Below are 18976 nucleotides of genomic sequence, written 5' to 3' on the forward strand. Positions count from 1 at the left end.
ACCAACCTTATCGCAAATGGAGACTCCCTCGGTAAGTCCGATGGATCCCCCATATGTTGTTTTGCCAGGGGTCTCAATGCAATCTGAGCCCACAAGTGATAGCTTTACTTTTCCAAGTCTTTCCCTTGATGACACCACGACTACCATGCCTTTCCCAATGATGGGCATGCCAAGAAACACACCATGGACCTCATTTGTTAGTAAAGCACCGCTACATGGTAGCTCAATGCCTGCAACAGTACCTACAGGTGTGTACCAATCGTATACACCCATGGATCCTCGTACTCATGTAGTTCCTACCCCTCCCATTGTTTCAACAACCTATGCTCCACAACCACAACACCCAAGCTCTTATTTCCATGGGACCATGCCGGCTGGCATTAGCATGTCACATCCGATGTCTGCTATGCCTAGGGCCACACATATGAACTTTGGACCGCCACATGGCACAACACCGTACCAAACGTGGAACCCAAGGGCTTCCAATGCGCCAAGCCCAATGCCAATACCTACTCCACATGTAGTCTCTGGAGCACCTCCACTCACGGTTCCTACTCACTTAGGTGACTTGGAAACATTTGCTCAAGCTATCGGTCGATCTATTGCTGAGAATATGTGTAACATGCCTGATAGAGAACCTAGAAGTAAGGCACTACAAATAGCCAAGCTCACACAAAAATTTAGTGAAGACGAGGATGTGAGAAAGCATATCGAAGTGTTTGAACAAATATGCGATTCTCTAGGAGAACACAATGACCTGCATAAGAGTAATGCTTTAAGCCTAACCTTAAGTGGGAAGGCTGGGGATTGGTATAGAACCCTAAGGGTGGAAGAAAAAACGATTTATCCTACTCTTAGGAGTCTGTTCTTAAAAGAATACATACGAGAGGGAGTGCTTTGGGGTGTAGCCTCTCAACTCCAAAAAGCCCAGCGAGAGGAAGGAGAGTCGGTGAGAGACTTTATTAGTTGCTTGAAGCATTTGATTTCTCGTTGTAGTCCAAATGAGTGCTTCAATAATAATCAATTGCTTGATAGATTCATTAGGGGATTACGATATGAGGATATCTACAATGGCCTAGTCATTAGAGGTTTCACCACTTGGGAAGCAGTCACCACCAATGCGATCCAATTGGAGGATAATTTAATGATTCAAGGAGAAAGAGTGTCTGTTGAGCCTAAATCTATTAGCTCGCAAGCATTGGGGCATCAGACAATGACCCTAAAGCCTATTGCTAAGGAGTCAAAGATATCTGAGATGACTTTAGCAGATCTCACCAAGGCCATTCAAGAGAGTCTTAGAGACAATCGTGCTCCGCAAAACAATCATATGTATCCAAGAAGGGAGCAACAATGGTGCTTAGTATGCTATGGACCGCATAGTACCAGTGAATGCCCTACTTTTAGAGTAAAATTCAATGGGAACTGCAATGCCTGTGGGGAGGTATAGTCATCAAGCTAAGGATTGCATAGTATTTAAGCTCACGATGGCCAATAGACCAAGCTTAGCATGGACAGACACACCTCAAGTGCCTGCATTGATTCCGGCCCCACCTCTTGAACAAACGTCACAACATGTGGTCCCTAGGGCCCCGAATGTTGTTCAAACAACACCCTTACCACCTCCAGTGCTAGGACCGCAAACACCACATCCGAGAATTACTTCTGTCAATCAAGTGGGTTGTGAGTCATCTATTGCTTGTTTGGAAGGCTGCGAGGAAGATATAGACCCTAATATTTCCTATGGGATGGATGTGCTTGAAGAAAGTCCACAATACTACATGAAGGACTATTGGGAACAAGTCAAACCTGTCTATCAAGTAGTTGCTCTTGCTGCAAGAGGCCAAAATATCTATTACACTGCTAAGAGACCACCTCTTCAATGCTATGAGTATGGAGGTCCACATTGTGTGGCTGAGTGTCCTATTAGGCTACAAAAGAACGCCACACTAATGCAAACCAATCAAGCAAGCACGTTTAAAATGCTGATACCTATGTGTAATCGATGTGGCATAGATCATTTGATTGCCCAATGTCCAAATAATCCAAATGCACCGAAGATCAGGCCATTTAACTTGATTGAGGTTACCGAGGAGCCATCACAAAGTACACATGTGATACCAATAAATGTACTCACACGATTGATGCTCCAAAAACAAAATTATATTCTTAGGAAAGAGACACGGCATCAATTGCCCAATCTTAAAAAAAGAAGAAAACACGAAGGAAGAGATCGCAAAAAGCAGCGAAGTCAGACCCCAGTTCAAAGACCAACATAGGGACTGGTGACGGCCCCGTATATATGAACGACACTGAAGAGGATTTTGATTCAGGTGAAATCATGGAGACCAAAACAACCACTAAGATAGAAACCAACAAGGAATATCTTCATGAGCCACAATGGCTAGGATCCAAGAAGAAGATAGGAACTTATCCAAACCCTACAGAGGAGATCGAGCGAGTCAAGCAATTAAGGTGTTTGGTAGAAGATACCCAAAGGGATCTAAAACAGGCAGATCCAGATTACAGACACCATGTTCCCTACGCAACAACAAGCTCACCAAGTCCATAGACCCTTAGCCATACCTAGTGTCATCCAAGAAGAAAGTGACTTAAAGTCATGGGAAAGTGGGCGTACTCACTTCTTGATGGAAAGAATGTTTACAGAGGGATTACCTGATCCTATCGAAGAAATGGAGATCCCATCTTCCCCACGTCAAGGGGCTGAAGCCCAAAAGATGCAGTTAAATATTGCCAAATTGATGGATTTCATGTCTTCAGAAGTTAGAACCACCATCATGTCCAAACTATATAAAGACCTTGAGCTAGTCTCAGCTCTTTGAGCTTTCCTCAATGGAGAACTGAAGGTTGGGCTACCACAATTTGCACAGATGGATGGAGCTGGGGAGATGCGAATAGAGGAGGAACACTTAGATCCACAACCCAACCTAGATGAGAACCTTGTGGTAGAAATACCTGTTAACAAGTTGGGACAATACTTTGAGGGAGATGAATCCAATGCAACCATACCAATCACTACTAACGGATTAACTACAAAGGGAATCCTTGATGGTGGTGTTGGGGTTAGCATTGTGACTAAAAATTGCTGGGAAACTATGGGAAGACCGCACCTTGGGACCACAACCATAGTAGTAAAGATGGCCAATTGGTCTATTGTTAAACCTATTGGGATGCTAAAAGATCTCAAGATCAAGGTCTTTGGACATATAATACAAATTACCTTCATTGTTATGGATATATCCAAGCACACTATGGCATCTGAGATGATCTTAGGACGTCCTTTCATGAGGGAAGAAAAAATGGTGCATGACTGGTCTAAAAACCATGTTTACTTGCAGTTCCAATATTCTGTTATTTGAGTAGATCTTGTAACTGGTCGAGCACATCCTCTAGGAAACATGTTTATAATTGATCATAGATTTGACACCACAGTTCACTCGGCCCCATTGCACTATTTTTACCTATGTAAAGCGGATACTAATGTTGGGGAAGAGCTCCTTATATGGATGTACTACCTGGGATGACTGAGTCGGAAAATGTGGATTAGGTCCACCTAGCGGCAACCAAGACACTTGGGGAAACACGGGGACGACTTGGGTAACACCTGAGGGGGATGAAATGCCACCATTCGTCCCCTTAAATATGCTAGAAGCAATGCATATAGCTTCTGACAAGACTCATCCTCATATAACAAAGAAAACATACAAGTGGGTCCCTAAATCTTCTTTAGCGACCATGGTTGATGCTAAAAAATAGAAGCCTTGTAAGAAACGTCCCACTCGCTCCATGAAATGTAAGAAAATGTGGCGTTGGACTCGTAAATGACTATTGAAATCCCAAGGCTACTATCAAGGAAATGATCAAATCTGGGTGCCAAAACGTAGATTGTGTTCTTACCTGTCACCTGACCCATGTGAGTGAAACCTTGTGACGACAAAGCCTATGAAAGATAGTGGGAAAGGAAAAATCACAGAACAATATACACTGGATCCAAAGCTAGTATGGGTTCCCAAGCGAGAAAGGCTTGTTTTGCTCAACTCAACCATAGAAAAAATGAATAAAGCTTCTAGCTCCTCATGTAATGCATCCATAGAGGTAAAAGCTTCTATACAACCTCCACCTACCATAGGTAGCCTCCATGAAGTTACAAAAGATTTGACACCTCCCATTGTTAAATAATTACCTGATGCACTACTTCGAGTTCGTTCATGGGAGAGTACCTTACCACCCTTACAACTCGATGAGGCACCCAAGGTAATAGAGAACTATTGGCTAAAATCCTCACCTATTACCAAATGGAATAACTAGTTCCAAAAGGTGATGACATCCTTTTAAAGTATAATCTACCCAAGGAAGGGGGGAGTCTTCATTCACGTCAGCCTATTGATTTATTTCCTTCTTACCCTTCTTTCCCTGACCTCTCAATCACCAATCTTAGGGAATGTATATATAAAGCCTTATACTCACAAAAAAGAAAAATAGTAAAGAGCAAGAGAAATTAGCAAATGAGTGTGCACAATAAAAGTCAAAACATTGACCTAGACCTACACATTCACATCCGGTACACTGAAACAGAAACCTATGTCATCAAACACCTTTGATCCTCATCACTCGAGTGATGGAGGGTAGGTAGGATTAGTACAATAGGAGTGTTTCTGTTTTAATGTTTAGTGCTTAGCAAAGTTCTTTTTTCCCACTGATGTGCCTCCTAGAGGTATTCTTTGTGTTTCCTAGTGTGTACAGGAACATGTTGCTGTGGTTAGGATTTGGACCTTCATGGAATATTTCTCTCGTTCACTCTTCAAACCAAGCACGATCATCAACACAAACATGTGTTTTTTTTCCATTAGCATTGTCCCTTATCTTTTTTGCATCTATGTTTGTCTGCTTTAATTGTGATTGGTAGCATAATATTCAGCACGTTTTCTTAGTACCAAACATTAAATTCAATGTAATTTTTTTTTCATAATCACTTGTCTAGGTTTAAAAATCAAGCAGTTTGACTAAGCTAGTTTGACCAAGCTAGGCATTACAGATCTTCTCTTAATACCATGGGGAATGCCTTCCTAATAATCAATGGTTGCTTAGGTTCTTAATCCAATTTAGGCAACATCGTGTGCGATGTACTAGGCTTTCTAGTGGGCTTAGTCCCTATTGACCTTTAGCTTAAGTATTATAAAAGGAATTTACTAATGTGATGAGCCTGGGGAGGGTAACAGTGTTATATGACCCCCCAAAGTTACAAAATTAAAATGGTAAAAACGAACAAACAAAAAAAAATCAAAGTGCCACAATGTAAAATCTAAAGCGGAAAGAGAAATCTTAGCTTGATTTGGTACTTCACTCACATGTATTGCCTATGGTACTAGAGCCCTAGAGGTTCCCAGTGTGGGCGCTTTTCCTTGAAAATAAAAAAACCCAAGGCATACAAAATAAGCACACACATCAAAATTGAATCACTGTGAAAAGACTTTGGGGGGTCAAAGAAAAGGAATAAGTTGTCAGGCGATGAATTCATTAGCAATTCCTTTTATTGTAGCTTAACTACAAGGTCTTCTAGGTATAACCGCTAGTCAGTCCTCGGACATGAAATACTTGGCTCTCGCGATTAAACAACTTAATTGACCAGAGAAAATTGAGAAGCTTGCCCATGGTATTATTAGTCGATCTTTAGTGCCCTTCGATCGTTAAATTAACGACCCAGACTTGTTTAATTTTTTATCTTTACAACTGTTTATGCGTTTGATTATATTGCAATTTAATGTTTATTGCGGACAAATGGTTTGAAATTTTGTTACCAATCAAATTGTCCTACAACTGCATGTGCTTTTTAATTGTATATAAGAATGCAATTACTGTGCCAATTTTGTTTGATTTTGCAATGACTGAAGAAGGCTAAGGACACTCATCTCAAAGGCTCTTCCACCTCGACGAACGAGCTTCAACTCAATAGCTTCTGAGGATGGAATCTACATCAGGATGGGGGGCATGTTAACCCTCATGCACATTACTATCACCTACGATAGACGTCGTATTATTTATTTGGTAGAGTCAGGTGCCGGGCTTGTCAGACCCGCTAGTATGTATTATGTTATTGGCCAGGTAGGAATGGATAAGAGTGATCGCCAATGAGAGGTGCACTCTAAAAATAGAACCTATAATGTTTGGGTAAGATTGGCGAAGTGTGGGTGCCCAAATGTGAACGGGCAAGCCCATATAAAAGTCAATCTAAACCTAAAATACCTCATTCTCTCATTTGTGCAATTGAAGAGTGCTCTTGCTCCATCTCCATCTTCTTCTTCTTCATCTCCTTGTGTGTGTGTGTATGCGAGAGAGAGAGAGAGAGAGAGAGAGAGAGAGAGAGAGAGAGAGAGAGAGAGAGAGAGAGAGAGAGAGAGAGAGAGCATTGCGATGACGGCACGGCGACGGCGAGGCGGTTGAGCGCGGCACGACGGTAGCTCCTTCTTCTTCGTGGCGAGGAATCCTCCACAAAGGCGAGCGTAGGGCGATGAGTGACAAACCCTTGCTCTCTTGAGCTTGCTAGATTAGTCTAGTTGTGTGCTTGCAGCCATTTGTGACTCGTACACAGTGTATCGGCAAGTCCCTTGCATTGACATGTGCAATAGACGCACACAAGCGTCTTTCGATTTGTTGGAGCCTTGTGCTTGCTATGACCTTGGGGTAAGAAATGATGGCTGGAGAGAGAAGGGAAAGGGAGATAATCTCTCCAAGCCTAGGATAGTCATGCACAGTCCACATAAGGATTACCCTCACAATGGCTTCTCTCCCCCCCATGCAAGTGAGACATCTACAATAGGGGTGCCTCTCTATAACTCCTCCAACTCCTTGATGAGGGGATAGAGGTAGACATCAATATTTGGCACTTTGTACGTCCCTGGCACAAGCAAGGAAAGAAGTATATTGCCCATCTTGGTTGTCTTCGATGGTGGAATATTGTAGTTGATGATCACCATAGGCCAAGTGCTCCATGAAGTAGACTTAGTGCCAAAGGGATTGACACCATCACTTGCTAACCCAAGCCTCAAGTGTTGAAGCTCCAACCCAAACTTTGGTCATTGAGTTTTGATGTGCCTCCATGCAAGTGAATCGGCAGGGACACACATCATTTGAGCGGTTGTCGGCGTGCCACGCAAGAAGCTCCACGATAGACCTTCTTTGAATGCAAGGGATTAATGGAAAATGTCTCAATACCTTGCGGGGTAGGTGCACCCTACTCACTCCGATCTTGTGGTGTGTTTCCCTGCACACAAGACATGAGGTAGCATGTGCATACTCATTGCAATATAATATGCAATTGTTGATGCATGTGTGGATGCGCTCATACTTGATGCCAAGTGTAGTGACATATGATCTAGCTCGTTGCAAATTCTGAGGCATGTGGTGATCTTTTGGAAACATTTTGCCCATCAAACTACAACAAACAAGCGTATTAAGACAATTGCAAGGAGGCACCATGAAGCTTGCAGAGAATTCTCTACTTATTCTAAACCTTGTGCCATATGAATGTTGTGGTACATTGAACCCTTGCCTTGACTCACTCATGCATTGCTTCTTCTCTTCTGTCTTAAGTATTGTACCACCACTTTCCTTTCATAAAGGCTGTAACACAAAGGCAAATTGCAAGCACCAAGAGGTAAAAATGATGTAACTACCTCGTCAAAAATTGCAATTTTGATTTCTCTTGGCAGCTTTGGGAAGAACTCCTTGAGGAATTTTGCTGCATACTCCTTAAACTCTTCCTACATGGTTACCCAATTAAAGAATTCCCTTAGGTGTTCTATGTCAACCAGCATGTCAATACCCTGTTGTCTTCTTGAATGCCATATGGTTCAGGATGAATTTGAAACAACAACATGATCGCCATAGTGTTAGGAACTGAAAACTCTAACAAATGTGCTGATATGAAAACATGTAATGTAGGAATAAAGACGACAAAAAATTGCACATAAACTAATAGAACTGTAAAGGAGAAGCACAGAAAACACCATGAGTGACAAAGGAAGAGTACTACTTGCTATGTATTCATCATCAACCTCAAGATACACACGCAAAAGGCAATACAAGTACCAAATAACAAAAAAACTGCATGACTATCTCATGAACAACTGTCCCTCTTGCCATAAGACTATTCGGGTAAATACAATTACTTAGGAACTTATGTAAATATGCCCTTAAGGTTCAAAGCTTCAACCCTAGTTATGATCAAAAAGTAAGTAAAAGGTAAATACTGACATGTCAAGCACTAACATCTCTCTCTCTCTCTCTCTCAATGATGCCATTTGGGTTGTGGTCAATTGACTCACAAAAATGGCAAAGTTTATACCAACGAAGTCAACAGTAACCAATTGTATAGCCAAAACACAACATTGTAAGATTTGATTAAGGCGGATAATGATTAGTCACATTCATAATTAGGACATTAATTTGACGTGCTACTTTAATAATTGACGTAAGTAATCAAAAGTAAAAAAAACACAAAAAAAGTAGATTGATAAGATGCATGATCTGTACAATGAGGTGTGTGCTTATATAGCACTATGAGAGTGTAGCCTAAAGGCACATGCTGAGTTGCATGTCCTAATACATGGCATAGGAGGTGGCACTCTTAGATAAGAGGTAGTGACACATAGGTAGTCATGCAAAGTGTAGGGTTGCTTCCCACTAGAGTGTGTTAGAGTAGCACCATTAGGGGCAATTCACATTGGCATAAGATGGAAGTAGGGTTAATTCTAACAATTGCCCCCTTAAACCTAATATCATCCTAGGATTGCCTAAGATACATCATGACTGGGTCTCAATGGATTTGACATGTCAAGGTTCATACAAGGCTTCCTTAGGTAGATGCATGGGTTCACATTGGGATGCACAAACATGGTTCTCAAATTGGATACATCATGTTTTGTCCACATTTGGATACATCATGCAAGTGTAGAGGGTAATTTTAGCATGTAGGGATTCACTGTACATCCTTTGCAAAATGTGATTCTTGTTCATCATGTCATAATTGTCATGCTTGTGATGATGCTACTTGTTGACATTGTTGTATCATTGGTCCATTCTTGAGAGGATGTAGCCATCCTGTCTAATTTTGTATTGCAAAAATACATAAGTGTAGTGCTCATCATGTGTGTGCTCTTGTGTGAGTGCACTTTCATTCTCCGCTTGCGGAAGGTATTAGCATTTATAATGGTAGTGTCTAGTCCTCTAACACAGATTGGAACAATCCTGTCCTTATAGATATGTGTAGACATACATTTCAATATAGTGACGATGCCTTGAGAAGCTTGAAAAAATCCTTGTTGATTTTGAGTTTTCCGATGTTCTGTGATGCCTTACCTTGAGACCTTGGAGCCTTGAGTGTGCCTTGGGGACTTTGAAGTATAAAAATCATGAAAACATTCCTTGCTAGAGTTGACCAAGCAAGGGCCTTTTGGTTGAAATGTGGGGTTCTGTGAGAATGGCCTCTAGACCCAAAATAGTTATGTGGCTTGTAGATGATTGAGCTGCACATGAACTACGCCATTGCTAAGCTTGATGCCGCAAGTTGGCAAAGTAGTTAATGAGTGGCCGATTCTAGACAACGTGGTGCTAAACCAAGTAGGGCATCCCCAATAGGTGAGCATCAGATGGCGAGCTGGCAGCGAAATAGTGGGTAGTAGGTGCACGTAGAGGCAGGTTGAGGGGCAACTTTTGCAGAGCTAGGATGTAGGAGACATGTGTGTGGTAGGCAAGGATAGCATGTTTGTGTGCTACAGTCAATAGTCGCCCTTGTGTGTTGCCAACCAAACATGCTGCAGTCAATAGTCGCCCTTGTGCGTTGCCAACAAGTGAGACAACTTTGATAGGCTCCAAGGTGGGTGTAGGAAATTTGAGCAGTAACACGATCAGATGATGGTGCCAAAAAGCTGTAGTTGAGGAGGTGAAGGTGCATGGCACACAAAAAACCTTAGAGCTATTGGGTGTTGAATGTAATGAATGGCATTTTTGAGCGGCCAGGAATTACCAAAACGTGGTCAAGGTAGAGTAGCTGAAATGGGATGCCAAATTCCTTTGACCCACTTAAACTTAGGAGGTTTCCAAATGGTATTAAAGCTTGTGAGGTTTGAAAAAGATTTTGTCCCCCTAAAAAATGCTCTTTTCATTAAATGCTCCACACACACACACACACACACAAAAGCTTTTGAGCTGCCCTAGTTCTACAAAAATCACAGAGAGCAAGATAACACACTTTACAAGTCTACTAATAATGCTAGAGTAAAATTATCAAGATCTCACAAAAAAATGTAAAGAAACACACCTTGAAGGGAGATATTTACAATTAATAATAATAATAAGTAGCCTTACATTATGCTCTAATACCACTTGTAAGGCTCGATTAAGACGGACAATGATTAGTCACATTCATAATTAGGACATTTATTTGACATGCTACTTTGATAATTTACGTAAGCAATCAAAAGTACAAAATAACACGAAATAATAGATTAATAAGATGCATAATTTGTACAATGAGGTGTGTGCTTATATAGCACTATGAGAGTGTAGCCTAAAGCTACATGTTGATCCACATGTCCTAATACATGGCATAGGAGGTGGCACTCTTAGATAAGAGGTAGTGGCATGTAGGTGGTGTGTGAGAGTAGCACCATTAGGGGCAGTTCACATAGGCATAGGATGGAAATAGGTTTAACCCTAACAACCGCCCCCTTAAACTTGATTTCATCCTAGGATTTCTAAGATACATCATGCCTGGATCTCAATGGATTCAACAGGTCATGGTTCATACAAGGCTTCCTTAGGTAGATGCATGGGTTTACATTGGGATGTTTAAAAATGGTTCTCAAATTGGATACATCATGTTTTGTCCAGATTCGGATAAATCATGCAAGTGTAGAGGGTAATGTACCTCTCAAAATCAAGTTTTTAGTGTGCAGTTACATTAGCCCTTCTTTATAGTATCCTAGAGATTCATGGTGTTTCAGCTCAGATAGCTAAGAAACCTTTGAGTAATTAGTTGGTGTGAGGATTGACCAATTGCTTGACAAGACTGATTGTTGATTGTTGATTTGTGGTTGCTCTTGTGCATCTTCCTAGTAGGTTCACTTTGTAGAGTCTAAGAAACTCCATGCATCTCCGTGCCCCATCCAGGGTGCTTCCTTGAGTATTAATATATTGTGTATGTTAGTGCCAGATAGCTATGGTATAGATGTTTGTTGTGTTGATCCGCTAACTAAGGGTGTAGTTAAAAAAGTCTTCTAGCAAAACACATGCCAAATTATGAAAGAGCTAGTTATGGTCAACTAGGGACTCATTATTCACCCTTTGTGTAATGTGATTCTCATTGATCATGTCATAATTGTCATGCTGGTGATGATGCTAGTCATTGACATTGTTGTCATTTGTTGTGTCATTAGTCCATTCTTGACAGGATGCAACCACCTTGGCTAATTTTGTAATGCAAAAATACATGTCAAGTGTAGTGCTCATCATGTGCGTGTCAATGTGTGTGATCTTGTGTGAATGCACTTTCATTCGTCACTTGAGGAAGGTCTTACCTTTTATAATGGTAGTGTATAGTCATCTACATAGATTGGCACAATCATTTCCTTATAGACATGTGTAGACATACATTTCAATAGTGATGATGCCTTGAGAAACTTAAAAAACTCCTTGTTGATTTTGGGTATGCCGATGTTCTTTGATGCCTTACCTTGAGACCTTGAAGCCTTGAGTGTACCTTGGGGACTTTGAAGTATAAGGCTCATGGAAAAATTCCTTGCTAGAGTCAACCAAACAAGGGCCTTTTGGTTGAAATCCGGGGTTGTGTGAGAATGACACTGGTGATGTTTAACATGTCAATGTATTAAGGCTAAACGAGTTTGGGAATGTATATCCATGGATTTCATTAAAGGACTTCCTACATCTGTGGGATATAAATCTATTCTTGTGGTTGATATGCTTACAAAAATGACCCATTTGTTCTTTGTCAAGAAAACATTATAGCTAAGGATATAGCTCAAGTTTTCATGAAAAGTGTCATTTTGTATCATGGTTTACCTTGCTATATAATTTTGGATCATGATGCAAAGTTCATCTCAAATATTTGGAAAGCCATATTCTCAGCTACAAGAACCCAATTGGCCTTTAGTACTGCTTATCACCCTCAAACAGATTGACAAATAGAGAGAACCAATAAAACCATTGAAGATATGTTAGGAGCTTATTGTATGCATAAGCATAGTAAATGGACTAGATACTTATATTTGGTTTAATTTGCGTATAATTCCTCATTCCAATAATCAATTAGAATGTCTCCTTTTCAAGCGTTGTATGAATAAGAGTTTCTTACTCCATTTAAATGGACAAACCCTCTCATAAGAGTCCAAGCATCCAAGGATATATTAGATAAAATGCAATTGAAAATGGACCTTATACACCAAGACTGCTCAAGATATACAAAAAAGTTACACTGACCCCAAACGGTCTACTCGACTCTTTGAAGAAGGAGATATAGTATTTTTAAGAGTGAAACTCAAACATAGCTCTTTATCAATGGGTAAATGTAAGAAGATCAATGTCAGATATCGTGGACCTCTTGTAATCACAGAGAGAATCAATAAACAAGCTTACAGACTCTTGTTACAACCACATTTTAAGGTACATGATGTTTTTCATGTTAGCTTACTCAGAAGGTATGTACCTGATCCAAATCACATTCTTGATTATTCTCCATTGTCTACTTCCATCGTTGGAACTTTTGAAATATACCCTGAAGCCATTCTTCAAAGTAGAACTAAACCTCTTCGTAATCGGACCATTATTGAACACCTTGTTAAATGGTCAACATATCCTGAGGAAGGTGCTACTTGGGAACGCACTGATGTCATGAGACTACTTATCTATATTTAATGTCAAGATGAGGACGTCTCAAATTTTTCAAGTGTGGGAGGATGTAAGATCCTCGATTTTTGTGTCTCTTTTAAAAAGTAAGAAAAATCGATTCTCATATCTGCTTCGTGAAATATCGATTTAGAATGCTTGTTTGGTAGCGTGGTAAGGTTTTAAAGTGAAAAGCAAGGTCGTTTCCATGTTCTGGTAGGTCATACAAATGTTTGGTTCAAGAAAAAAATCTTTTTTTTTAATAGTTTTTTCATGCTTTTCATGCTTTTCGATGCTTTTTAGCAAAAAGCAGGATCAGACTCTTTATCTATGAGTTTCAAGGAAGCTATGGTGCAATTTTGTAGAAATTTGCTTTATGAAATATCGGTTTAGAATGCTTGTTTGGCAGCATTGTAAGGTTTTAAAGTGAAAAGCAAGGTCGTTTCCATGTTTTGATAGGTCAGCCGAATGTTTGGTTCAATTTTGGAAGAATCCATTTTTAAAAAGTTTTTCATGCTTTTTGTGCTTTGCTTTTTTGCAAAAAGCAAGATCGGATCCTTTATCTACGAGTTTCAGAGAAGCTATGGTGCAATTTTGTAAAAATCTGAATTTCAAATGTTTTTCATGCTATTTTTAGCTTTTCATGATTTTTAGCCCTTTTTTTTTTAGTGAAAGCGAGTCTGCTTTCTTATTCCAATGGACAAGGAAAACTCGTGGTTCAATTTTAACAAAATCATTTTTTAACTTTTTAAGCTATTTTTAGCTTTTCGTGAATTTTTGTTTCTTGAAAAGCAATGTGCTTTTTAGAATGACCTAAATATAAAAATATTATTTTTAGTCAACGTAAGGTTTAAAAACGACTATTCTGTGAAAAAACAAGATTTTTATGGGAATTATTTTTATAAAAAGTGACACCCTCAATACGGAGGGACAATACAAGAAAGTCATAATTATATTGTGCATCACAATGCAGCATAGTTTAGTCACGATCACATTAGTTGTCGAGATACTAGCCAATTAACCAATTTCTATTGTAAATTTTGAATGGTAAGTGGGAGAGTTGACTGTCAAAAGCAATGCCATGTTTTTAGAAAAGTTCCAAAAGTTGTGCAGCTATTCTTGACAGAAGAGGTAGCACTACCTGCTGGCTTGGGACACGGGCTTGGGATACACTCCAGTCTCATTCTGTGCCTATAAATTGGCATAGAGTGCTCAGTTTTCAGTGCCGACAATTGCATCTACTACCGCACAACAATACTATCTCTTATATGCAGTGGTGCAATCTCTCCATCACCATCTTCATAAGATCCTCTCTTGTTCGTGGGAAGAAGAAGAAGAAGCACATTCTCTCTCTACTTGCTTACTATCTCCTCTCTCTTTTCACAGTGTACGCGCTCTTCAATGGCGTCGTGGTGAAAACCTCTACATAGCTCTCATCACCACTCTCTTGTGGCAAATTAAGAAGAGTTTCAACAGCCCATAATCAATCCTAAAGCACGGTAAGAAGCTCTAAACTCCATAGCCATCATCTCTTTCTCTCTCTACTCCATTTTCTGAGTAGCTATCCTCTCGGTGGTTGCTTTTTTGTATACGAGGGCATGTATGGACTTGTCGGATGTGTACAAGGATGCTCCATATTCATTTCATCATGTTTAGTACGCTGATTTATGCACACGATATGTTTATGGTCTCCTATGTACATAAAAAGGGCTTTTCGTTTCACGTCATGTAGGCGCTACGAACACTATTTTGGTCATATCTCACAGATTGCTACGAATCAAGTAAAACCCCTTAAATCCAAGATTGAACACATCATTTAGAACATCTTCTATCATGGGTATCGTGTGAAAATTCTGAACGAGCTAAGAGTTATGGTTTAAAAGTAGCTTGTTGCCAATTGCATAGTCAAAACTGTGGACCCCAAGCTCCTTGGAGAACATCTATATAGACACATCGAATGAGAGAACCCACTTAGCCAAATGAAAAACTTGATCAAACTTGTTAGGAAACATATTTAGGTCCCTGAGATCACTTTGTGAGTGTGAGCTATTAACAATTTTATGTACCGGTTTGCCTGTGTGTAGGGGTGCTACCTAGGGGGAGTACGATATGACGTCGAGAGTTGGATGAACTGTTCATATATGATTTATGGTTTGTTCTGGCGAGTTGATTTCAAGTGTTTGATGTCCATAAACTTTTATGGGGGTATATGGTTAGCGAACCCGAACTGTACGAGCATATATGAACAAAGTGGCTTTCTTTTTGTCTTACCGTTTGTTGCATGAGTCTCATATGGGCAAAGTGATGTGATAAGGTGTTAATCTATATTATGGGACTGAGATTGATGCATTGGTTTGAGGTCAAATACTTTCATTTTCATGTTATGCATGCACCCAAAAATGGCAAAACGTTGTTTTTCACATATATGTGATGTTATGGTTTATGGTTGATCAAAGTGACAGGGTTGTTTTGCATCATGTTTATGTCAATGGAATGATTTCATGTGATGTATGGAACCTTACAGATGGATATTGACACCTCATGTGTATGTGTATGTTGCTTCCCACCCTTCAAGGTCAAAAGTAGCTCTATGTGCTAAGGGTGCATCACTTATGCATGTTTGGATATTAGCAAAATTACATTTTGATATCATGTTTACTTGCTAGTCAGACTTATTTTGCTCATAGAAAGTTCATGTCAAGGGCCATGTATGTGGGCTCAGTTTAATTGCAATGGATATATCAAAATCCATGTGTGGGAGTCTGTTTAGTATGAAATATGGTTTATGGTCTGAGAGCCCTCATGGATTATGGTTGTGATTTTGATTATTGAAGTTGGTGTGGATTTTGAATCTTTTGTTGGGATATGGTGCTACTAAAATTTTTGCAGCCATGTTATGTGCTAAAGTGTTTTGCAAGATTGGATGTGCAACACTCTGAGTTGGGTAGAGTGCTCATCCATGTGATGTGATTGGATTATGGTTTATGGTTTGGATGGAGCATGAAGTGGTTTTGATGGTTTAGGGTGGACGTGTAAGGGCAGAGACCCTGTATAGTTTGACTACTCAAAAAAGATTGGTTGTGCATATGGAAGATGCTATTGTGATTGGACTCATGTGTTATGTTTCTCATTGCACCGTTTCTACAAGACTATGATCACCTACATCACTTAGCCTTAAACAAAAGGGTTGATGACCTGGGGCTTTGCTGGATTAGGGGTGTTGCCTAGGTCTTCTTTTTTGTTAGGCTCATCTACATGGTTAGTGCATCGGGGGTTGAATGTTCTACACGCTTAGTGCATCGGGGGTTGAATGAACTACACGGCTAACTCATCGAGGATCTTGCCTTGGCTTTGCCTAAACACCAGATCTTGGGCATCGAAGAGGCAAGGTGCCTAAATTGGTATGGTTGGTGTTGATACCCTACCACCTAATGGTATTTGGGATCCTTTTAGAGCTTGGGTTTATGGAGGGAGGCAAAGCAACCTCAACCTATGTGTGGCTTAGGTAGGTTGGGGGTGTTCTGCCTCGTTCCCAATGAAGTGAAATTCTCTCTATCCATAGTAGAGCGGAAGTAGATGGATGGAACGATTGATCCCTACACAGGGTTCGTTGCTCTGCTAGTCATTTTATATTTTGATGTTATGGTATACCTCAATTTTGTTATTGTACCAATACATGGTTTCCTATTTCATTAAGATGGGGCATTTAATGATTCTCTTTTATCCTTATCTTGTGTCTTTGTGCGGTGTACACATATATTCACCCTCAACAGTGTTATCTTTCTTGAGTATGCTTTCATTCATATCACCCATCCAGATGTAGCACTAGCCGCTAGGTGCCTCTCGATGTAGTCCGGATCATGGCCTAAACTCCATTCTAGGTCTGGCGTTGAGAACTCCTCCCCTATGGAAATGCTTTTGCACCTCTATTGTATACTAAAAATTGTATAAAAGTGTAAATTGTGTATTTTGTGCATAGATCCCTGGGGATGGTTATCTCTCACAGACGAGTTCTAGAAGAGAATTCATTTACTTATTGGGCCATGGACCAAGTTGACTCTGGGTGAGCAAAAAGGACCCTAAAAAGCCTCTATATTTGGTTTGCATAACCAAGAATATGATGCAATAGGAGAATCAAGTAGTCATGAACTTTACTAAATTATTTTTGAATTCTCTAGTACTGATCTATACCCTACTGGATAAAGAGGCTGAGCTACCAAGTTTTTTTCAAGATTGTATCCAACATATCCAGAGCCAACCACCAACAAAGCTAGATTAAGATAGTGGATGAACTCAGAGAGTGGTATGAAGGAGCCACAACTGAATGGACAACCTAGAACCAGGTTCTAGGTGAAGCTCTAACAAAAGACCAGGTTGCTAATGACTTGCTATGCACCATACACAAGTTCAATTTGAAGATGGGATAGTGGTAGTTCCAGATTCATAGGCTCATCAAGATCACCAACCAACTTTGCCAAATCACAATGGAAGCCTCAAAGATTCCTGAGAAGGACTTGACTAACCGAGCAACCTCGGAACCCCAAATTAGAGAGATGGCTGAAATTTTGTTTGAAGCCAAAATTAAGTGTAGTCATCCATTACTAGAAGGATGGATTCATACGGCTTCATATTGCCACAAACTAACTAGAGGACGAAGGACTCTCTCTATGATCTTGACATAAAATCTAGAATGCTCTCACACCATACGAGTTTGAGATGAAGACATCCCAAAAGGATCAACTAGAGCAGGAGGCCCTCTATCACGTACTTGATTCATAGGGAAAGTCAAGGAGGTCCCAGTGCACCCAACGCACCACCAAGATTCCTCTATTGACCATCAAAGAAGAAGGATCCAGATAAAAAGAAGCGGGTTCACTGGATGGACACTCCCTAAATTATCAGTACTACTACTGGCTGGAAATTTTGGTTTCTACCAAAATTCAAAGAAAAGGGGGATGGAATGTAAATGGTAGGAACAATTGCTAAGTGAGAAGCGCCTGATCGAGTAATTCCCAAAGCCAGTTACTATCATAACTGGTACAGTGTACAATTAGTCATAGAGAACCGCTTGGAAGGCTATAATTAGGGCTCACAAATTCATTTTTGGGACCCTGGTATCCCTAGTATTTTTGAGTGATTGACTCTTTAGCTAGAGCCTTCTATCTTATATCTCAAAGGTCTTTTACGCTCTTGTAATTCTAATCAAACCCAGAGCATACTTGAATCACTATTGTACTTTTTTCTATTGATCTAGATATATATTCTAGTTCTAGTATTTACTCTCATTTCTAGTCTTAGTGTCCAATGTCATTTTTAATTCCAGTCTTACATTTCATTTCTAGTATTATCTAATTTAAAATTCCAAACCGATCTAAACTAACCAACTGTCTTAAAGTGTTTAACTCATTCCATTGTAATTTTCCCATATTAATTTGAGTATAATGCAGTTCCAGTCTTTAGTCTATATTTCATTTCTAATCTTTGCATTTCATTCCAGTTTTGCTGACCTAAAGTTGTAACCTGATTTGAACTAACTCTAATGACTAACTTGGAATAGTTGTCATAAGTGTTCAGCTCATTCCAGATCAATGAATTTGCATTGTAATCCTTGAATTATGCTCTCAAGTTTCAACAAGAAGTACAATATTGGCTTTGCTTGCTAATTCATCAATGCCAACCCCATACATTCCATGGGTATCCATCATAAGCATACTTTCAATTGTAACTAGGCCTCATAGGTCACACATTCCTATTTGCTCAAGGGACTTGCCTCATCCTTTGGACGCTTTTTTCTGATGAGAGATCTCCTTGTTTTTCTTATTCCTCTCCTCATATGCCTTGCAATGCATATTTTATTGCTTAATAGTGTGATCTTCACATACAAAAAAATTTGTATTCCTCAAATAAATCCACCTATTATAAAAAATAACCTTTTGTTTGGCCTCATTTGGCATGGTGCATACAATTGGCTACCCTCTTGAGTGAGGAGCTCCTTGCTTACCCACTATATGTGCTTCATTAACCATAACTCCTAACATGCCAAAGTGGGTTTTGGAGA

The sequence above is a fragment of the Adiantum capillus-veneris genome, chromosome 23, assembly GCF_014529385.1.
Source record: "Adiantum capillus-veneris isolate H3 chromosome 23, ASM1452938v2, whole genome shotgun sequence".
Taxonomy (NCBI): Eukaryota; Viridiplantae; Streptophyta; class Polypodiopsida; order Polypodiales; family Pteridaceae; genus Adiantum; species Adiantum capillus-veneris.